This window comes from Pleurodeles waltl, chromosome 10 (assembly GCF_031143425.1).
Source record: "Pleurodeles waltl isolate 20211129_DDA chromosome 10, aPleWal1.hap1.20221129, whole genome shotgun sequence".
NCBI lineage: Eukaryota > Metazoa > Chordata > Amphibia > Caudata > Salamandridae > Pleurodeles > Pleurodeles waltl.
In genome coordinates, this window is record NC_090449.1 from 1,032,001,463 (window position 1) to 1,032,025,942 (window position 24,480).

Consider the following 24,480-nt stretch of genomic DNA (forward strand, 5'->3'; position numbering starts at 1 on the left):
ACCCCTCCGCTCCGCACGCTGCCCCTCCCACTCAGCACAATGACCCTCCACCCATTCCTGGCAGCAGCCACCACTGACAATATCAGCCTTCAAATATATCACATCCCTGCCATCCTCTAGCCAAACGCTATTATGGTAACTATATAATTACTAATCTTACTTCCACATCTACTTAGCCAGACGTATCCTGCAGTGTAGTGGTTAGGTCAATATATGGATAGGGTATGCCTGTCATGCAATATGATGCACGCAAGACAGTGGTGGCGTTCCACTCAGGCTCATGCATGAAAGATTGCAGACCTAAATACACTATGGGCCAGATGTACTATCATTAAGAATAGCGATTTCCAAGTAGCGATTTTCTGAAAATCGTAATTAGGAAATCAATATACTTCTGAAACTTGTTACATTTAGTGAATCCAAGTAGGTTACAAATCGACCTAATTCATGAATATTAATGAGGTAGGTTGCAATTTTCAACCCATTAGGAATTACAGTAATCGCAGGGAGGGCAGCCTGTTGGGGTCAGCAGATGCACTCTTTCATACATCTTATTCTGATTTGGTATTTGGAATGGACGCCCTAAACATACCCCTTCCAATTACTGAAGCGGTATGTATTTGGAAATCCAAACTGCCATTCGGTAACATGTTACTGAATTGCAATCTGGGATTAATACACACAAAAATACATTTTTGCAGTCTCAAATGTCCTGATTCTGCGACTCTGGTCCAGTGGAGTTACAAAACCTGGGGGGGACTGCCTGCACAGTACATGGAGGGGCCCCGCGTCTGACTCACTCAGGAGCTATCAAGCCAGGGTACTGTTCCTGCAGTAGCCCCCTGGAGCTTGAGGCCCCCTCGCACCGTGAGAACTGTGGGGGCCTTTGTTACACAATATCTCAGACCATTTAAGACAGCAAAAAAAATGCTTCCTACATCTAGGCCTATGTGACTTAGACTCACTCTTCATCACAGACATCTTTTTCTCTGCCTTCTCTCCACTCTTAATTGACACCTGGTACCTAACAGCTATGCAATGTTATACAAAGATACACCTAACAAAAATGAGGAGGCCTAGCCATCATACATAAAATTACATGTAACTGTTTACGGGTACATTCACCTTCCTTCTCCATCCCTCAGCTTGAACTTGCCGCCCTTCAGGAAAGTGTAAACACACCTTTTTAAACTGCACCTGAAGACTAAAGAATGATGCTCTGCTTGGTGCCATTGCTACCCTTATGCTCACTCATTCTGCTGTAGATGTAAAGGGCTCCACTGGCCATGTGGCTAGCCCATACTATGTAGGAATACATAAGAAATACATAGGGATGTGCAGAAATGTGTGTACAGTTATACATACAAGACAATTGTGCACCTATCCTCTAGAAGCAATTGAAGCACTAACTTGTCTCTGGCCCTGCTCCATCCACTGCTGCCCCTGGGCTCCTTCCACACCTGGCTCGCACACTTAAATCTGACCCAACAGACCTATGCTCGAGCTGTTCTGCTACTGCTGACCACTGGTGCAACGAAACTTGAGGGGGCCCCCCCTGAAAAGTACATGGAGACCATAACTCACGCAGGAGCTCTCAGGCCACAGTACGGTGCTGAGGGGACCTCTGGAATCCTGGGTCCCCCGCACTGCGGGGGCTGCGGGAGCCTTTGTTACACCACTGTCGCTTACACTGTTCATTCTAACCCACATCCTCACCCTCAGAAAGCCACTTACCCATTCTGTTACGCACACAGTATGTGGGGTTTTGGCTAGCTCTTGCAATGTGCAGGTGCCTGCACCATTCTGCCCTAAAGTCTCAGACTGGTGCTCCTACTAATTTAAATGTATCTATGAGCTACTTACTGGCAGATGGAGAGCAGCTGGTAGCTCATGAACTACATCTGGAAGACACTGTGTTTAGAAGGTGAAAATTATGATTCAGAAGGTCTAACTGAGCAGGCAGCCGGAAGTCTGGCAGAGGCAGCCCCATGGATGGCATAGCTGTAGTGTCCCACATTCGAAGGCATTTGGAGGAAGGCTGATGCCCAAGAGAAATTCCAAAGGAAATGGAAGCCCACAGGGTTATTAAATATTTACCATTTAGATGATTTTTTCTGTGGTGAGCCCGGGGACCCTAACAGTAGACCAACCAGAAGGCTGGTAGTACCTCAGAGCTATGGGAGATGGCCCATGATAGCCTCTTGGCTGTGCACCTTGGTGTTAACTGGAACCATGGCAGACTTGCAAGCCCTTTTTGTTGGCCATAGATGGGGGCAAAGATGAAAGAATGCTGTGTGTCAGTGTCAAGTCAATAGGGAGGCTAAGGACAGGGAGGCTAAGGGTCCCCTTATTCCCCTACCAGTAGTCATGACAACTTCCGTTTGGGGCCAATGGACATTGTTGGACCTCTAGAACCTCAAACTACATCATAGAACAGAATTATCCAGGCTGTGGTATGCCATGCTACCAGCTAAACTGAGGGTGTACCATTTAGGAGCGTGATTGCCACCATGGTAGCAAGGATGCTCCTGGGCATTTGACCTTATGTGGACTTTACCTAAGAATGTGGTGTCTGAATAGAGGAAACAACTTCCTATCTGTATACATGAAAAGCTAGTCTTTCACATAACTTTGATTGGCCTGAAAGGGCCTCTCTAGGAAATATGGAACTTCCTGTTTGCCTACTTTATTTTTTAACCCATAGGTAAAGTCCACAGAAGAGAGTGGGCTTGCCCCTCTTCAAGCTTATGTCTGGACACTCTGTCAGACATCTAATGAATTTAGTGAAAGAAGCTCAGACACTTAGGGCCAGATGTACCAAAGGGTTTTATCCATTCTGTGTCTATGGGAAAATGGGTTCGTACATATGGGCCTTAATGCAAGCCACCCACAATGCACTGGTGCACGGTCGAGTTGATGTACTAGCTGCACCTAGAAGCCTCCTCCCTCATTCCATTCATTGTCGTCACCTTTCCTCCCTCTTTATCCCTCTTTTTCATCCTTCCTGCCCCTCTCAGTGCTTTGAGGCAACCGTAAGGTGAGATAAAGCGCTCTACAGATAATCATCAAAGTGTTGCAGACAAACCATTGGTGCAGCACATTATTGAAAGCACATTGTGAAACCATCCATGGTAATCGAAAACATTAAAATATAACTGGTCTTCTGTATTGAATTGTGAATTTCTTCCGCATGGATTCACTGCACTCTGCTCTTCTTCCCACCTCTTCCCTCGAGACACAATACAAAATCCTCCAGGCTTCTCTTGGTCTAGTGCCTTCAAAGTTTTCACTGTGGGAGCCTCAATTTGAGCTAATTTGAGGAAGAATACGCATATTCTCCTCCTCGAGCACTATCAATTTGTTCTTTCTCTCTCCCCTTTTCTAATTGCGCCTGTGTGTTCTTGCAACCGATCTAACTTTCAATGTATTCATCCTCCACTGACTTGCCCTTACGAAGACGGTGCTCTTCTTTCAGTGTCCGCATTGTCAATTTAGTGGCCATTGTTCAAGTCCAATTTAGCCTTGTTAAGGGTAGGATGCAGTAGTTTAAGCAAATCGTTGCTATTGTCAAGCGTTTTCAGGCAATCAGCTTGCACTTCAGACTCCTGTGTCCGTCAATGATGCTCTAGGATGCAGCTCCCTGCAAACATGATAGGTACTAACAGACTAGGAAATAGGTGAGGAGATTTTCATGAAAAGCAGCATCTGTCTGGAATCCGTTCAAGATCTAGGAAGTGGTAAATTGCACAGATTTTGTCCATAACAATCATAAGGTGGTATTCAACCTACTTAAAATTGAACAAGTTGCAACATTTTATAGAATCATCCAAAAATGTCACATTTAGCTGGAGAATTCCCATGAAAAAAGTGGCCAGTGCTTAATTTGCAAATAATAAAAACGGGCCGGTGCCCAAAGATCTCCTTCGAAATGGGCTGCTGCAATTAAATCTGCGAACACAGAATACTGAGGCAGCGTAACCCTGAAGCCATCTTGGGCCTCTGGCCATCCATTTACAGCCACTACCTGCCCAGTGGCAGCTTCTTCATTAGGGCGGAGGAGCGTCACTCCCCCGCCAGAAGTGGAAGCTGCAAAGCCTTTACCAGAAAACGATCATAAGCTTTTTTTATGATTGTTTTCTGGTATGGGGGCGGGGCCACGGGTGTGAAGAGCAGCGAGGGGGAGTGCTCAACACTCACCCTCACTGCGCATGTATGTTTGGCTGGCCATCTCAGGCCGGCCAAACATACATGCGCAGTAGGCTTTCTCAAGCCCAGCAACACAGTTGCCGGCTTGAGAAACCCTGCACAGGCTCCCAGTGTGCCTGGCGCTCCCAGCCAATCTTGACGCTGCCCTGAGCAGCGTCAGGATTGGAGCAGGGCAGGCTGGGAGCCTGTGCCTGCAGCATCCGGTGACAGAGAGGCGAGGCGCAGCGGCGATAAAAGGTAAGTGTTTTATGTATTTATTACATCAAATAAATGTTTATACCCCCTTGCGCGCCGCCCCGCCCCTTAAGCGCCCCGCGAGCCGCTACTGTCCCTGCCCCTTCAGCTCACTCTACAGCTTTCTCCCTATGTGACTCTCTTTGTTTTTTCTCTTCCTTCGTCTTTCCCATATGTGCCTTTTGCTGGCAGTAAATGCCGGATGCAGAAAACTAAGTGCTGGACACCCAAAAATAATTGCCGGGGCCCAGCACCAGAAACCACTGGTTCATTTAGGCGCTGGTTGAGGCCCAATTCTTCTGTGAAGACTTGAATTTATTAGAATTCTCACAAAATTGTAACATTTTCAGCTTTTCAAATCTTTGCAGGCAACAGTTAACTTTACGCCCACCACTTTTTAGGGCAGGCCACGTAAGAGGAAACACAAGATCAGCTAAGAACTGTGAAAACGAGTTTCACCATTAAAAGAATATTTTGGCAAAACTATTTCCCACCCTCCTAATGAAGCAACCTCCCCCCATGACCCATAACCTCATTCACAACCTCCCAAGAGGCTCGTGCCCCCCCAGCACCAGCTGCTGGCCACCAGAAACAGCAGCACCGACAATCAGACCTGCTAACACCCCAGAAAACAACCCAACAGTCCCCAATGAAGTATGATCCAATGCTTATTTTGTCACACGATTCATGCCCGGCCAAAGAGGAATAGACAGTATCCCTGAGAGCACAAGATTGTAAAAGCACATTACAAAAAAACATAGCACCAACTGTGCTGGCCTAGCATTTCTAAAAGTTGTTGCAGGCACTGCAGCAACAGTTCAGTACACTCCACAATTGTTCTGAGAAAATCATGTGATGAAGTGACTTACTAAATGTATTACAATAATCTTGTAATTTATGAAGGTTTCAGATGGCTCCACATTGTGGGGAAATACATATAACTCTGCAGTTTTCTCTCCTCTATTCCACCACAACCTCGAACTTTGGTCCAGTTGGCATAATCAACTATGACTTCCACCTTCAGAATGCATTTGGTTTAGGGGTGGACGTAACTCACATAATTCAGTGTAGTGTGATCACGCAGAATGACCTGAGAATTCAGTGGGATTCCAGATAATTACGCAAGGAGAGTCATTCTGCATTTAGCGCTATTTCTTAGCGCAAAAATGCTTCCTTGCATCCAAAATGGCGCACAATGCATTTTGAGCTAATAAATAGTGCTAAATGCAACAGAACAAGAATATCTAGTGTGAGCAGCACACTCACTGAATGTGCTCTTGGGTTCGGTTTTTCACTCAGCTTACTCCAGTCATTTAGCTGTATTGCTTAGCTCAAAATGCACCCTGACATCCAAAAAGGACTAAGGAGCATTAAGAAATAGTGCTAAATGTAGTAGAACAGAAATAGCGAGTGGCCACTCACACTCATTAAATGTGCCCACTTTGTATGATTTTTTCCTCCAAATTGCTCATAATTATGCGGGCAGGAGTAATCATGTAATTATTGGTAATACCGGTCAAAGATTAACACGGAATTACCAAAATTACTCCTATTACTCCGGCATAATTGAAAATCCGTCTCTGCCTAATTTGGTCTTTGAATGACATAGAGAGTAATCAGGTAATATTTTATTTGTCAGACCCAGTAGCAGTAAACCTTATTTTCATATTAATAATGATCCTAATCGTACAAGAGATTTTACAAAACTTTAACCCATTAGAGAGGAGAGACTTTAAAGGAGCAATATGGTGAGTGTTGAAGGGTCTCTGTAGAGATGCTTGGACATGACCTGTGGGACTGTTACCAGCAAACTAAGGGCCTGATTCACAAAAGTAAACTTACTTTTTTGTTTAAGTTTACAATTGTTTGCTATTCACAAAGAGATTTACACATATGGCCTCATTATGATTTTGGCGGGAGGAAAACATCTTCCGCTGAAATTCCGAAGGGAAGGTTGCTGCCATTGTGGCTACCTCCCTGCCGGGCCCATTACAAGTTTCCCGCTGGGTCAGCGGGCAGAACCTCAATTTCCACCTACTGGCCTAGCGGGAAATGGCCTACAGTATTGTCTCTGGCTCATAATAGAGTCATCGGCAATGCTGTAGTGCAAAGCAGGCAGTGAACATTGTAACGGTGCTGGCCGGGGGTGCCTGCACTGCCCATTACAAGTGCATGTGCGTGGAGCCCCCTGCACCCTTTCTCCACTAGCCTTTTCTGAAATCACTTGTGGAGAAGGGGGTCATAATCCCCAGGGCAGTGCTGCAGATTAGGACTGCCACGACTGCCAGACCGCTGGGACGACTAATCCTGGCGGTGCTGGCAGTCCGACTGAGGCACGACCGCCACGGTCATAATGTGGCACTCGGACCGCCACATTGCCAGCAGTCCGACTGCCACCACAAATCTGGTGGTCAGTAGACTGCCCGTAATGAGTATCTTTTTCAAGCGCGGAGTCTCTGCACATAAAAAGATAGGACTGTCTTGTCCGCGCTCATAAAGATACTATTAGTAAATTCCTTTGCAAATAGAAGGACCGGGCCAGAACATTGGTTCCGCCAGAGAACCTCAGGTACTCACAGAAGGAATCGAGGGCCTCTTGACCAATATAATCTGTAAATCATGACTGTGTCATCTAGTCTGCAGACAGATAACTCAGCCATGGATAGGGTTATATTTAGAACAGTTTCACAGCTGATCTCAATTTCAGCTAGTTTGTGTGCCAAACTTTGTGGTGGTCCTGTGAATTGTACTAAATGAGTTATTCTAACATGTGTTACCTGGGGCGGTCATAGTGCTCTGGTGTCATTATGTTTACAATAATGATTGGTCTATACATTGGAGGGATTAGTATTGGTTGTTGTTATTTAATGAGATTTAAAATAAAATAAGTCTGAGCCTGCAGAGAATCTTAGTATGTCTATGGGTGTATTTTGGTTTGTGAGTGGCAGGGCACTGGCATTTAATTCACTCCACGGGTTTGAATGGTTGCTCATTGCCTACAAGGTTGAGTTGTGTTGTGTTGTTGAGAGATCTCCCAGTGCCACTGATATGGATTTTGGTTGTGTTTGGGGGGTGGAACCACTTTGCCAGAAGTCTCTGGTGTAGTGTTGTGTGGATGAATTTGCAGATGAACTTTTTAATGTTGAATGTTTGATTCATGTGACAAGTGGGACGTGCTGTTTGTGCAGTATTGCTTTGACAACTAATGGCAGACGGACATTAGTTTGTCAAGGCAATGGAGCAAAGTACTCAGTTACCCTGAGAGAGTACCCTCACCAGCAGACTTCGCTTGAATTTAAAGGAACCACCATGACAGCAGTTCCTGTAAATGCACTGAAAGTTTGACGGCAGCTCCGTCAACATGACAGACCCAAAGGTCACATTTTCAACTTTTTTATATTTTCAAAAACAAAACACCAAAAGCAGGATTTTCTTTTTCAAACTAAAATAAAACAAAGACCCCCAGCCTTGGGAGATATCTCCTATGGTGTGGGGGTCACTCACCAGTTTTCACTGGCGGTGGCGGACAGTGAAAACTGTCCGTATGTTCACCCACTCTAAATAGGGTGGATGAACATATGTTCAAACCTCACTTCATCGGGCTGTTGGAGGTGTATGTAGGTGGCGGAGACCGAGTTGTCTACATAATCAAGCTCTGCCTCACTCTAAGGGCCGTATTTATACTTTTTTAGCGCCGCATTTGCGCCGCTTTTTGACGCAAATGCGGCACAAACTTACAAAATACAACTGTATTTTGTAAGTTTGCACCGCTTTTGCATCAAAAAGCGGCGCAAATGAGGCGCTAAAAAAGTATAAATATGGCCTAAATGAGGCAGGTGGAGCGTTGCTTTGGGGAAGAGAGTACTCCATCAACATTGTGATAGAATACTCTCTCCATCAATGACTAAATATGGCTATAAATATCTATGTGTCAAATTTGTGCATATGACGAGTCAGGGTACTGGCTATTGTGTTGAGCAGTGTTGTGAGATAAATAAAATATGCTGCCTAAATGGTACTGGCATTTGTATTGCCAGCAGTCTGCAGTGGGGGTGTGTGAAATTTGCATAATTTGCTTTTGCGAAATTATGCAGAAGTTTTGGAAAATTCGATATAGTTGTGTGAAATACAAATCTGGCTAGCACTATATTTGTGAAGATGCATTTTGTGCTAACAAAATAGTAAGAAAAACACAAGAGCCATGAACAAATTTGTGTTATACTTTAATCACGAATAAAATTGCATAGTTTGGGGAATTCCTGCCATGGTAATGTGGGCTGGTGACATCATGAGGCCTACTTATCCCTTCTGTCTGTGTATCCCTACTGACAATAAGCATCTCTATTGATCTCATACTAGGCTAGAGATGTAATTAGATTCTATCTAAAATGGGATATTGGATAGTTGTCTCTGATTGGAGGAAAAGCAGCAGAGGGCCGGGATATGGTGATTGAGTGTTTTGTCATTCATTTGAATGGAGAAAAGATTCAGCATTATGAGTGTGGATCTTTCTTCAGTTGATGACACAGAGCCGGCTTTAACGTTGGTGGTGCCCATGCAAACTCTTTGTTGGCGCACCCTCACCCCCTTCCCATGTCTCGCCAGTGACCTCCTTCATGGATTCCATCGCTGCCACCATTCTATGGTGCTCCTCATCTTCCCTGAGACCATCCCTCACATGCATTTATTTTATTTCACTACTTATCCCACTGAAGAGTGGCAGAGCGTTTTACATCACAACAGTGGCGTAGCGTGGGGGGTGCAGGGGGGGCCGGCCGCACCGGGTGCAACATCTTGGAAGAGACTAAATCCACGGGTTAGGGGGCGCAAATTACTTGCCTTGCCCCGGGTTAGGGGGCGCAAATTACTTGCCTTGCCCCGGGTGCTGACAACCCACGCTACGCCACTGCATCACAAACATATCGAGAGACAATGAGTCATACAAGGGTGTAAATCAATGTATAGGTAATGTTACTTAGGACATTGAGGACTACAAGGTGTAGGAGCCACGTCATCATACAGGTAGGCGGTATGTGATAAGACGGCTTGGGCTGGAGGTAGAAGGGGTAGGTTTACTAAGTTTTTACGCAGTGCAGTAACCAAAGTTGCTGCACTACGTTGAGTGGGAAGGGTTGAGCACAACAGCACCATAATCACTAGGATTTGGTGCTGTTGCTCACTCCTCTAGTGCTGGCATGGCTTCGTCTGCCTTGTGGCAATGCACACACTCCCATACACCATATTGCAAAGGTGTGTGTGTGATGTCAAGCATAGGTTTTATACTGAACGGGTACCCTTTCAACACACAATTCTATGCTTTGACAAAGTTCAACACTTTACCACTTTGTAAGTGTCTTGGATGGTGCAGCACACATGTAAAGTTCGAAAGGCTTGGAAATAAATCTTTTAGCCAAATTTGCGGCTGCCTCGAAGAGGAATCATTTTTTGATACAGATCCCTTTCTGCCAAATTTAGTAGATAGGGACTGATGTCAAAATCTATGGATGTGTGTACTGGACCATCGATGTACCACCTAGGCTTCCCCTCCTTGACTCAAAGTAGAGCATATTGCTATTTTCTGTTATTTTAGGGCTGTCCAACATATTTCACTATTTGTGTTGGAAAGTAAACTGTACAAACAACACTTTGAACCAGGTTTGCTTCCCTTTCATGATACTAACGAGTTGCAAACTCTTTGTAAATCTGCCTCATTCTCGATTTGAAATGCAAGACAATGATTGAGGGTGTCATACTTATAAAATTTTATTTTTATCCAAAATGAACTCTTTTAGCAACCTTAGACTAATGAAAGATTGAGGACAAACATCATGGTTCTGAAACCATGGCTTGCAATTTGCATGCAGCACCAATTCATTGTGCTATATTAGAGGATTGCAATTTATGAACTCCAAGTAACAAAAGTATCTCTGTAACAAAAGCAGTAACCCACTGAGCCAGCTATATAAAATGCAAAGCTGCGATCTACATGTTACAGCTTTTCAGCCCTTTAATCCTCTGTGCTACTTTATCATGAGTCAAAACGTTGACTAGACAAATCACACATCTCTACATCAAGTGCATTAAGCACCAGAGTTATCGTGCTGTGGTAAATATCCCCTGAAAAATGATGAACACAAAAAGATCTCTGCAGCCTTTTCTTACCTCAGCCTGTCATGCAAAGGGTGCTCCCTCAAGCTAGCTACCTGGTACTGTGACACCAGTTGCACCATCCTAAACCTGGCAGTGTGATGAAGTGTAAGACATATGCTCTTACAGCAAGAATACACTGGTGTTGGACTGCCAAGAAAGCTCCCTCTAGCACAACCTTTGGATATAGCCAGAAGGGAAAAAACGTCTATGAGGTGTGTTAAGTATGTTAATGAGAGGAAGCAGAGACAAGGGATATCATTATAGGAGGTGGCAGTCAAAGCAGGAAGAAGAGAGAGAAATGTGGCAGTGAGGGTGTGGAATCTCTGCTTGGCAAGATGGCTGACACTGAGGGGCAAAATAAGGTAGCTTAAAAGTGATACAGTGTTAGGGAGAACAGAAATGTATATCAAAGTTGTGGATAGATAAGTCATCAGGAAAAATCCAAAATATGCCCCGGACTGCAGGGGTGGCCCCACCATGTGGAGCATCGCCCCGCCCCAAAAAAATGGCTCACATAACAGAAAAATAATATGGCAATAAACGCTGTTTATTACCTTTTTATTTTTTAGCACCCTGTCCTGAACCGAGTGCCAAGACGGGGCGTGGCAATTGCTGGCGAGTGGCAGCAGGGAGCTGTGCACTTATTTAAAGTGCGCATGTTCATTTGTCTTGCGACAGCCAGCCTGACATGCGCACTTTAAACATCTCTAACCTAGCTGTCTTAAGACAACTGGGTTAGAGACGGCACAGGCCTCCAGCGCTCTGGTGAGCGCTGAAAGATCCCACTCCCACCAATAATTACACTGGTTATCAGCATGAAACGAGAGTCAGGATTGGCTTGTGCAGTTTCCCGTGACCGTCGCTCATCAGAGCTGGGACAGACGACGCAACAAGAGAAGATCGTGGACAGGTGGGTACCTTTTTTAATTAAATTTTTACTGTTTCCCCTCTGCTGCTCCCCCATTGTAAATACAAGCTTGCCACCACTGCTGGATTGATACCCACTTCTTTCTGGGGTTGTTGGGTAGAAGTAATTTTTATCACCATGTAAAACAAACATGAGTTTTGTAAAATGTGGGGCGGAGAGTGCTCATATTGTGAGTATGTGTCGGTGGGGGATGGGGATAAGGTTCACAGGGTATACAAGAAGTGGAATGTTCAGAGAACAGTGTTAGGAGCTTCAAGCGTGCAACCTGCGTGTTGAGGAGGATAGGAGAAAATGAAAGAAAGTGGCTTTTGGGAGAAAAGACAAGCTTCAATGATCCTAGTATTAAAGGAAAGGTATATGTGGTTAAGATGGAGACATTAGGCTTGGCTGTGCATGGAGCTGAGACCAGAAACTGAGGAGCCTATTCAGTTGGTGGGAAAATGATGCAGTAAATCCTGCTTGCTTTACGCATGAACGCTTACTTGTAAGAGTGAAAGTGAGGTACTGCATTCCTTATTTTACTCACCTAAAAAGAGTATATATACACCAACTTCTGTGATTACTTAAGGGTGTAACTTGATCATCCACATGGAGAATCACACCTCTAATAAATTCTAGCTGTTGGAAGCTTAGTATCATCACACCATTTTATTAAAACCCTACAACTATACCTCTACATACAAAGATGACATCATATCTACCAGTATAATTGAATGCATTTCTGAGTAACAAGGTTGGTTCCCAGGGAGAGTTTACAGATGCACACAAACATTTATTATGCATAGACACCTGTCATATTTTACTGAAAGAAAGTTATTTTCTTTGACATTTAAATAACTGGAGAAACCAAAAATAAACATTTTGGCTTACACGTTCTTTTATTTTGAATTGATAAAAAAACACATAAAATCCTAAAATCTACATTTTGCGAGACATTATCTGTGAACTGCGCTACATTAATGCATGGGGTCTGTTAGACCTGACAGCCTTAGGGTGGTCACCCCTAACTTTTTGCCTGCCTCCCTCCACTTTTTGGACACTGTTTTTGCTGGTTTTTAGACTCTGCGCACTTTACCACTGCTAACCAGTGCTAAAGTGCATATGCTCTCTCCCTTAAAACATGGTAACCTTGAATCATACCTGATTGGACTATTTAATTTACTTATAAGTCCCTAGTAATGTGCACTCTTTGTGCCTAGGGCCTGTAGATTAAATGCTACTAGTGGGCCTGCAGCACTGGCTGTGCAAACCATTTAAGTAGCCCCTTTTCCTTGTCTCAGGCCTGCCACTGCAAGGCCTGTGTGTGCAGTTTCACTGTCACCTCGACTTGGCATTTAAAAGTACTTGCCAAGCCTAAACCTCCCCTTTCTCCACATATAAGACACCTCTAATGTGTGCCCTAGGTAACCCCTAGAGCAGGGTGCTGTGTGGGTGAAAGGCAGGACATGTAGCTGTGTAGTTTACATGTCCTGGTAGTGTAAAACTCCTAAATTCGTTTTTGCACTACTGTGAGGCCTGCTCCCTTCATAGGCTAACATTGGGGCTGCCCTCATACAGTATTGAAGTGGCAGCTGCTGATCTGAAAGGAGTAGGAAGGTCATATTTAGTATGGCCAGAATGGTAATATAAAATCCTGCTGACTGGTGAAGTTGGATTTAATATTACTATTCTAGAAATGCCACTTTTAGAAAGTGAGCATTTCTTTGCACTTAAATCTTTCTGTGCCTTACAATCCACGTCTGGCTGGGCTTAGTTGACAGCTCCTTGTGCATTCACTCAGACACCCCCCAAACACAGGGTACTCAGCCTCACTTGCATACATCTGCATTTTGAATGGGTCTTCCTGGGCTGGGAGGGTGGAGGGCCTGCTCTCACACAAAGGACTGCCACACCCCCTACTGGGACCCTGGCAGACAGGATTGAACTGAAAGGGGACCTGGTGCACTTCTTAGCCACTCTTTGAAGTCTCCCCCACTTCAAAGGCACATTTGGGTATAAAACAGGGCCTCTGCCCTACCTCATCAGACACTTGCTGGAGACGAAACCTGAACCAGAACCTGCATCCTGCCAAGAAGAACTGCCTGGCTGCCTAAAGGACTCACCTGACTGCTTTCTACAAAGGACTGCTGCCTTGTTGTTGCCCTGCTGCCTTGCTGAACTCTTGTCTGGCTGTAAAAGTGCTCTCCAAGGGCTTGGATAGAGCTTGCCTCCTGTTCCCTGAAGTCTCAGGACCAAAAAGACTTCTCTTTTTCACTTGGACGCTTCGTGCGCCGAAATTTTCGACGCACAGCTTGTTCTGCAGCGAGAAAAACGCTGCACACCGACGCTGATCGCTGCGACACCTTCAGGACGACCGGAACTTCGACGCACGGCCTCGCAAGGACAACGCCGCCCGACCTCCAGAGGAGAAATCGACGCGACGCATGCCGTGAGAGCGAAACTTCGACGCACAGCCCCGCAGAACGACGCGCAGCCGGTAAACAAGCAGGAGAATCCACGCACAGACCCGGGACATCTGGTAATCCCCGCGATCCACAGAAAGAGACCGTCCGCGCGCCGGGAAACGACGCACGACCTCCCCGCGTGAAAAATAACGACGCAAGTCCGTGTGTGCTGGGGAGAAATCGACGCACACACCCTTTTTCCACGTATCTCTTCTTCTGTGGCCCTCTGAGGAGATTTTCCACTCCAAACCAGGTACTTTGTGCTTGAAAGAGACTCTGTTTGCTTTTTAAAGACTTAAGACACTGTGGGGGTCATTCTGACCCCAACGACCACGGAAGCACCGCCAACAGGCTGGCGGTGCTTCCTGGCCAATTCTAACCGCGGCGGTAAAGCCGCAGTCAGAAAAGGGAAACCGGCGGTTTCCCGCCGGTTTTCCCCTGGCCAAAGGAATCCTCCATGGCGGCGCTGCAAGCAGAGCCACCATGGGGATTCCGACCCCCTTCCCGCCAGCCTGTTCCTGGCGGTTTACACCGCCAGGAACAGGCTGGCGGGAACGGGTGTCGTGGGGCCCCTGGGGGCCCCTGCACTGCCCATGCCACTGGCATGGGAAGTGCAGGGGCCCCCTAACAGGGCCCCATTAAGATTTTCAGTGTCTGCTTGGCAGACACTGAAAATCGCGACGGGTGCAACTGCACCCGTCGCACCCCAGCAAATCCGCCGGCTCCATTCGGAGCCAGCTTCATCTTTGCTGGGGCTTTCCCGCTGGGCCGGCGGGCGATCTTTTGAAGATCGCCCGCCGGCCCAGCGGGAAAGTTAGAATGGTCCCCGTGGTCATTTGAACGCGGGGCGGTGTTTGGGCGGTTTCCGCCCGGCGGACGGCGCCCGCCGCCCGCCGGGGTCGGAATGACCCCCTGTATATCACTTTTCAGTGATATCTCTACAAATTCACATTACAACTTTATTTGTTTTGACCTACAATTATCCTGATAAATATTATATATTTTTCTAAACACTGTGTGGTGTATTTTTGTGGTGCTATATGGTGGTATTGTATGATTTATTGCACAAATACTTTACACATTGCCTTCTAAGTTAAGCCTGACTGCTCGTGCCAAGCTACCAGAGGGTGGGCACAGGATAATCTTGGATTGTGTGTGACTTACCCTGACTAGAGTGAGGGCTTTTGCTTGGACAGGGGGTAACCTGACTGCCAACCAAAAACCCCATTTCTAACAGGGTCCAACAGCAGAGATGTCCTTTTCTATCTCTAAACACCTCCAACAGTGACAATATATACAGAAATACAACAGTCAGTGATACAAGTGGGAAAAAAGGACGGTGCTAAGAGATAAAACAGAGACACAGGACTCCACCACCGCTTCCCAATCACCGGGCTAGTCAATGAGATCTGCAGAACAAAGTGAAACCCTATCTAAGTGACGACATTAAGACAACTAATGTCTATCAGGATATGCCTGAGAGCTATATCTCTGTGTAGTGAAATCTCTCTCCAGTGATGGGCAATTCCTGAAAACTAACCATACAAACAAATAATGTGCATTAGGACTTATCCCTACATTTAAAATAACAACCTCTGGCTTAATGAGGAGACACTCTTTGACAAAGAATGAGCAACAGTTTCTACTTGATTTCTGTAGAACTGAAAAATAACCAATACTATTGAAAATCTGTTTTACCTGATCTTGCCAATTGTAATTCTTTATAATCCAGATTTTCACAAAAAACAACTATTTGAACATTAACGAGTCCTTGCAAGTAAATTCATTATCCATGTTGCAAGGTCATGGCTACAGCAAGATTGCAGCATGACTGCCTAGCAAAGGATGCCATGAACCACATATAAAGTTAGACACGATATTCCAAGATGGCCACAGTCTCTTGGACACACAAGAGTTGGGGGCTGCTGGGAATCAAAGGCCCAGATTTAAGAGGGCCTAGTACCTCCTTGCGCCACATTAGTGTAATTTTGTTTACCCTAATTTGGCCCAACGCATCGCTAGATTTACAAAGTGGCGCAATGCATGCATTGTGCCACTTTGTAACCCCTTGCACCACATTATGACTGCGCCAGACATAATGTATGCAAGGGGGGTGTTCCTCCATTATGGGGGCCGAAAAAATGTTGCAAAGAAATCTAAAGGTTTCCTTTGCGACATTTTTTTCGGCATTTATAACACCTGCTCAGAGCAGGCGTTAGAAAGGGGCACTCCATTGGTTACAATAGGCCCCTATGCACTGTTCAGGGTTAGCAACAAAATTGTGGTGCTAACCCTGAACAGTACATCAATAGCGTAAAAAATTCTGATGCTATTGCCCCCTACCCTGCGCCATAGTGCGCCATATTTTAAATATGGCTCACACATGGTGGTGGTAGAAGGGTGCTAAGGGGCACAAGCAAAGTGGCGCTGCACTGGGTGCAGCTCGCTTTTCTTAAATCTGCGCCATAGTTCTTGGACAGCACCCTGCAGTGCAGATGTCTTCAGTCCAAACCACAACTACACTTTCTTGTGACCCAAGGCTTTCCTTTGCTGAAAAGCACCCTGCGCAAGCGGAGTTGGCTACTGCCTCCATGCACATGGGTCACTTACACCAGTAAGTAGAACTTCCAGCCCCTCCTGACATCAAATAAGCATAATCTATCCCATTTTGTTCATTTATTTAACAGTTTAGTGCAGTATCGTCTCTGTCTGTGTACATGTGCTCGTCAAGCTGTGTTTTTCATTATTTTCCAAATCAAAATATAAGGAAAATCCTTGACTTAATTAAATAATAAAAACATAATTACACTACTGTTGTGAACGACCACTGTCTGCAGAATGGCACTAATCATTGTAAACAGTAGCTCACCAAGCACAAAACATCTATGTCTACGGGGGAGTTTAAATGCCCCAAATAAGGGCAGGTATCAGAGCTGATCAGAATGCATTTCTTCATATGTGGTGTTTTCTAATAGATATCTTGCCTTTGGAACTTGCCCAACATAAATTATTTCGCTGCACATTCTGATGAGTACTTTGTCTCTGCAACTATGTTATGAATATCATTATCTCCTGGCACCGTATTTTGGTCAGCTGTTTTTCACGTGATGGTCATATTAATTGTGCAAGAGTCCAAGATTGAAACCCCTTGAGACTCTATGAGGATGTTATTGTGAGAGTTCCTGGAGTGATAAAGCACTGCTTCTGAGACCTAGATTGTGTGATTAGATGTGTGATTATGAAACTCACATTTTCCAACTGCAAAATTAATTATTGAACTGTACAAAAGCCCTTTGGCGAGTTGGAAAATATTTTCTGGCTCATGAAAGGTATTTTGGGGGTCATTACAACATTGGCGGTAAAAGCCGCTTACCGCCGTGCAGAAGACCGCCAAAACACCGCCGCGGCCACGCAATTCCGCCACAGCTATCATGACCCACATCTCGGAATCTGCCGAAATTCAGACACCCACACAAGACCGCCACACCAAAGGTCAGTGATAAACTGGCGAAAACAAAACCTCCACCGTCACTCCAACAGAAACACGCCCATGCTACCACGACCCACGAATCCACGCAGTGGTCTTTCAACCGCGTTATTCCATTGGTGGTACACACCGCCACGCTCAAAATACACACATCTCCAAAACACCGCCACATTGGACAATTACAAATACACACACCTGATACACATACAAACACCACTCCCACACACCCAACACAATATAAAACACACACCCACATCACCCACAAACCCCTGCGACCAAAAATCAGAGACGAAGGCCAGATAGACAGAGAGCACAGCAACTGAGAACCCCACCACACAGAGGCACACAACACCATCACCCATACAACATTACACGCACAAAACACCACACACCACTACACATCAACACACACATCAACACTGACACCACCCCACACATCACCCACACCACCTGATGTCACGCCAAAGACATCCCCTGTTTTCCGAGGAGGAGCTCAGGGTCATGGTGGAGGAAATCCTACGGGTAGAGCCACAGCTATTTGGCTCACAGGTGCAGCACACATCCATAGCCAGGAAGATGGAGCTATGGCAAAGAATCGTGGACAGGGTCAACGCAGTGGGACAGCATCCACGAAATCGGACCGACATCAGGAAGAGGTGGAACGACCTACGGGGGAAGGTGCGTTCTGTGGTATCCAGGCACAATATCGCGGTACAGCGGACTGGCGGTGGACCCCCACCTCCTCACCCACAACTAACAACATGGGAGGAGCAAGTCTTGACCATCATGCATCCAGAGGGCCTCGGAGGAGTCGGTGGAGGAATGGACACTGGTAAGTAAAATCTCAACTATTATATCCCCCACCCTACCTGCATGCCATCACACACCCCCACCCCCACCCCCTCCCCTATCACTCTAGCTCCTCACTAATGTACCCATAACACAAACCACCCATCCCAACACCAAGCCCGCATGGAAAAAAAAACATGGTCAGCCCTCACCAAAGCATGCTCACTGCACATTCCCATAACAACCCCCTAACCATCATCACACAAACCCACACACAGGAATGCTTGCACTGGGGTACACAAAAACCCACCCATTGCACACCATTACTCACACACATGCACTAATCATGCTCTTATATCCCTGCAGGACCACTACGGAACGTCACCACACCGGAGGGTCCAGACAACTCCACTCCACCCACAGAAGAGGCCCACAGTGACGACAGCAGCTCTGCCCTACTGGATCCTGATGACCAGCCCGGACCATCGTGGGCCTCGGGACAGTCGGTTCCTCTTGCACAGGCACAGCCCAACACTGACCTTCCACCCTCTGGTAACACCAGCACAGCACCCACCCAGCGGGCCCATACCTCCATACCCAGGACACGTCAATCAGCGGTGTTTCCACCACTACAGGGAACCCAGGATACCCCACCACCCCAACAACAACAGGGACCTGGGGGCAGTGGTAGTGGGCACACGGTCCAGGGGACGGAGGCACAGGAACACAGGGGAACTGGGAGGGCTGCTGTGCGACAGGGGGCGGACAGGCCAAGGGAACCCACTCTCCACGAGGCCCTCTCCTCCATCATGGGAGCATACCACCACTCCCAGGAGACGATGGCGACGGTACTGGCCAAGTTTCAGGAGACCCAGCGCATGCAGGACGAACTGTATTTGGGGTTGAGGGAGGAGCTCAGAACCATCAGCTCCGCCCTGGGCACCATCGTAGGGGTGCTGAAGGACATACAAAAGACCAAGAGGGACACCGTGGCACTCCAAGGGGCACCTGACACTAGCATGGACGATAAACTGCCCACCACCTCCGCCGGCGCTAGTGGACAGGACGCCCTGCCACAGGACCACGACACCAGCACCCCACCCCCTGCAGACGGACAACCACCCCGCAAGCGGTCCCTGAGATCCAGGAACAGGACAGAGCAAAGTGGCAAGACCCCCGCCAGGAAATGAGACTACCCTGATTGTCATCCCACTGTCTCACTTTGTTACCCTGTCCCGATTGGAACTGCCCCATCTCCACTCCCTATGCCCATATAGGCAGTGCACCTGTGTGACTAATGGACTGGACACTGCCATAGACATTCCTCCACCGTCCCCCATCACCATATCACTACCCCCCTCCATTTATGAGCACTAAAATAAACACCCTTGAACCACAAAACAATCTGGAGTCAGTCTGTGATTTGGTAAATATGTATTATCAATGACAGTGTCAAAATGCTTTCCAATTTTATAGCCAACATACCTATGTCACACATCACAAGTCCTTGAAGGATGCAAGCAGATGACACACGTTGCTAACCACACCTGTGAAACCGTAATGGAAAGGTACAAATCAGTGACCAAATACTGCTATGAACTGACAGACAGGATAGAGGTAGAAGTGTGAAAGTGAACGTAATGGCAAAAAGAAAACTGTTCTCACCTGTGTGTCACTGGAAATATTGCCGTATGACTGACTCCCTGTTGTCTATGTCTTCTTCCTCAGCGTCCTCCTCATCACTGTCCACAGCCTCCACAGGCTCCACAGCTGCCACAACACTGCCATCTGGAACATCCTCCTGCAGAAAAGGCACCTGGCGCTGCAAAGCAAGATTGTGAAGCATCGAGCAGGCGATGATCTGGCACACCTTCCTTGGTGAGTAGAATAGGGAACCACTTGTCATATGCAGGCACCTGAACCTGGCCTTCAGGAGGCCGAAGGTACGTTCGATCACCCTCCTAGTCCGCCCATGGGCCTCATTGTAGCGTTCCTCTGCCCTGGTCCTGGGATTCCTCACTGGGGTCAATAGCCAGGACAGGTTGGGGTAACCAGAGTCCCCCAATAGCCACACCCGGTGCCTCTGGAGTTGACCCATCATATAAGGGATGCTGCTATTGCGCAGGATGTAGGCGTCATGCACTGATCCAGGGAACATAGCATTTACCTGGGAGATGTACTGGTCTGCCAAACATACCATCTGTACATTCATGGAAAGATAACTCTTTCGGTTCCTGTACACCTGTTCACTCCTGTGGGGGGGGACCAGAGCTACATGGGTCCCATCAATAGCACCTATGATGTTGGGGATATGTCCAAGGGCATAGAAGTCACCTTTCACTGTAGGCAAATCCTCCAACTGAGGGAAAACGATGTAGCTTCTTACGTGTTTCAGCAGGGCAGACAACACTCTGGACAACACGTTGGAAAACATAGGCTGGGACATCCCTGATGCCATGGCCACTGTTGTCTGAAACGATCCACTTGCAAGGAAATGGAGCACTGACAGCACCTGCACTTCAGGGGGGATTCCTGTGGGATGGCGGATTGCTGACATCAGGTCTGGCTCCAACTGGGTACATAGTTCCTGGATAGTGGCACGGTCAAACCTGTAGGTGATGAGTAAATGTCGCTCCTCCATTGTCAACAGGTCCACCAGCGGTCGGTACACCGGAGGATTCCGCCATCTTCTCAAGCTGACGGTGCCTAGGAAGGACAACAGCGACCACAGAGTCAACAAAATCCCAGGTATGTACCCACAGATACACAGAACACGAGACAAAAGACAAAAATCTTCCTGTATGTGTGTCGAGTGTAGGCCCAGGTATGTGTGACGCAGTTGCAAATTAAGCCATGTGGGCCCCTGAAATGGCGGCTGCCTGACCTCTAAACTGGGACAGTGGGATTTGAGGTAACTGCGCTGGCATTGTACACCGTCGCGGTAGGCGGTCGTAGACCGCGGCGCAATGCTGCATTGGTTAACATTGGACCCTATGGGTCCCAGGAGCCAATGATGAAGTGCGCCGGCGGTGATGATACACACCGCCACGGACATCACCGCCGCGGACGTGACCGCCATTTTCTATCTGTTCAATCACTTGATACCTGATCTTCGACAGGAGAGGACCTACACTGCAAGTGCTGCTGTGACCTCGGTCTGGAAGAGACAATGGCTGCTGCGTCTGGGGAGAGGGCCCCTGCCTTCACTGCTCAGGAGTTGGAGAAGCTCGTGGACGGAGTCCTCCCCCAGTACACGCTACTCTACGGTCCTCCAGACCAACAGGTAAGTACCAAGGGAGCACGTTGTATGGGCTATGCCTGGGTGGAAAGGGCTGGTTTTAAGAGGGAAGGGGGCAGAGTGCAGTGAACATGAAGGACTGTGAATGCATGTGCCACATGGCAAGGGCAGGGATGGGGGCCACTCACTTCGACGGTGCTCTTGCTAATGACTTCTCTTCTTCCCCTGTGCATGTCATGTAGGTCAGCGCCCACCAGAAGAAGGACATTTGGCGTGTCATCGCCAAGGACGTCTGGACCACCAGAGACGGTGCACCCACTGCCGTAAGAGATGGGAGGACATTCACCGCTGGAGCAAGAAGACGGCGGAGGCTCAGCTGGGGATGGCCTCCCAACGTGGGAGGGGTGCCTGTCGCCCCATGACCCTCCTCATGTTCCGGATCCTGGCGGTGGCCTACCCTGAGTTGGATGGGCGCTTGAGGGCATCACAGCAGACACAAGGGGGTGAGTACACAATCATTCTGGGGACTTTGCGCGCTGTTGAGGGGTCTAGGTGTGGGAGGAGGGCTGTGGGTTTCCCTAGGCCAGGGCGACTTCCATAGGCTAGGCCCCTCCGTAAGGCAGGCCATGTGGCACTCCACCCCACCGCAGTAGAGTGGCAAGTACAGGTATACATGCCCCTGTGGCATCCATGTGTGCAGATGTCCACCATAGCGATGTAGGCCATATCCCAGGAATTGCATCTGTAGAGGCCAGGAGCACGGAGTAGTGCAGGGGGCTGCTTTGTCTGTATTGTCCGCCAACGGTGGCGGTATGCCATGCACTCAACCTGTCTTTCTTCTGTCGTCCCCCCCCTTTTCTGCTCTCCATGTTCTTTTGTGCATCAGCATCATCAGCCGGAGGAACAGTGGCACCGGAGCACGAGGGAGCTGCATCCCACATGGCCATGGAGGGCCACACCACGGACTCAGAATGCACCAGTGGGACGGAGGGCGAGGGGAGCTTCACGTCGGGCACCGGATCACCAACCAGCGACACGGACTCGTCCGCCGATGGGAGCTCCCTTGTGGTGGCGGCACCATCTGTGCCCCACACTTCTACAGGTACAGCCGCCACCTTCCCTACCAGCACCGCCCTCCCAGCAGCCCCTCAGCGTTCGCCCCGTGCCGGCTCACCCAGGAGGGTGGGCATCACCTTCGCCCCAGGCACCTCAGCCCCTGCCCCTGTCACCCCTGCTGCCCTCAGTGAGGAGGCCATTGACCTTCTCAGGTCACTCACTGTTGGGCAGTCTACCATTGTGAATGCCATCCAGGGTGTAGAAAGAGAGTTGCAACACGGTAATGCATTCCTGGAGGGCATTCATTCTGGTCAGGCTGCCCTTCATCGAACCCTGCAATCTTTGGCCTCAGCACTGATGGCAGCCCTTTTCCCTGTGTCTAGCCTCCCCCCTCCAACTTCCTCCACCCAGACCCAATCCCCTGTACCCCAGCCTATCCCAAGCACACCAACAGACAAGCATGCACACACCTCAACACACAAAAGTAGCTCAGGCAAACATAGGCACCACACAACCCACAGGCACTCACGCAAGCATCACCCACATACAGACACAGCAACATCCACTGCCTCCACTGTGTCCCCCTCCTCGTCGTCACCCTCCTCCCTCCCAGTGTCGTCTACACTCTCACCTTCATGCACTACATCTACAGGCACTAGGACTCGCACCAGAACACCCAGCACCACACCCTGCTCACCTGCACTCACCACCCCCACTCCCATTTACACGTCCCCTGTGTCCTCTCCCAGTGTGTCTGTGACGCCCCCTCCCAAAGTACACAAACGCGGGCACCCACACACCCAACATCCATCCACCTCACGACAGCCTCCACTACCTGCACCTGCACCCAAAACACCTAAAGTGACACCTCCTACAACCACCTCCTCTTCCTCCACTCCCAGACCCCCTCCAGCTACCCATCCCAGTGTTCGTCAGAAACTGTCCCTCAGCAACGATGACCTCTTTGCCCCCACCCCAACCCCTCCAATTCATCAGTCCCGTGGTAGCGCCTCAGCCAAAAAGACTCCAGTACCAGTGGTGCGTGTTACAGGTGTGTGGAGTGCACCGGCCACCAGGGCAGGCAGTGTGACACGGAGCCAAGGCACTGCCAGTCCACCCCCTGTAAAGCAGCTGAAGTTGGCAAGTGGCCGACGGGACCGGGTGAAGACTCCTGGAGGGAAAACTACCCACAAGGGTCCCAGGGGGATTGCAGAGTCAGCTGTGACTCCTTCAAAGGCGGTGAAGTGCCAGAAGAAGTCTGCACCGCCAGCACCGTCGTCACTGGTCCGGAGACCACCGCCAGAGTCAGTGCCCTGGAGGGCCCAAGTATCGTCACTGGTCAGGAGACCACCGCCAGAGTCAGTGCCCTGGAGGGCCCAAGTATCGTCACTGGTCAGGAGACCACCGTCAGAGTCAGTGCCCAGGAGGGCCCAAGTATCGTCACTGGTCTCAAGTCAGTGCCCTGGAGGTCCCAAGTATCGTCACTGGTCAGGTGACCACCGCCAGAGTCAGTGCCCTGGAGGGCCCAAGTATAGTCACTGGTCAGGAGACCACCGCCAGAGTCAGTGCCCAGGAGGGCCCAAGTATCGTCACTGGTCAGGAGACCACCGCCGGAGTCAGTGCCCAGGAGGGCCCCGGCTGCCACAGCCCCGCTGGGCAATGAGTGACCATCTTGCCACACACCAATACACAGGTCTGAGACCGCCTGGCAAAGCACCGCTGAACAGGGCAAGCACCGCTGAACAGCCCAGAGACCACCATGGCAAAACACAGCTGAACAGGTCAGAGACTGCCATGGCAAAGCACCGCTGAACAGGGCAAGCACCGCTGAACAGGTCAGAGACCGCCATGGCAAAGCACCGCTGAACAGGGCAAGCACCGCTGAACAGCCCAGAGACCAACATGGCAAAGCACCGCTGAACAGGGCAAGCACCGCTGAACAGCCCAG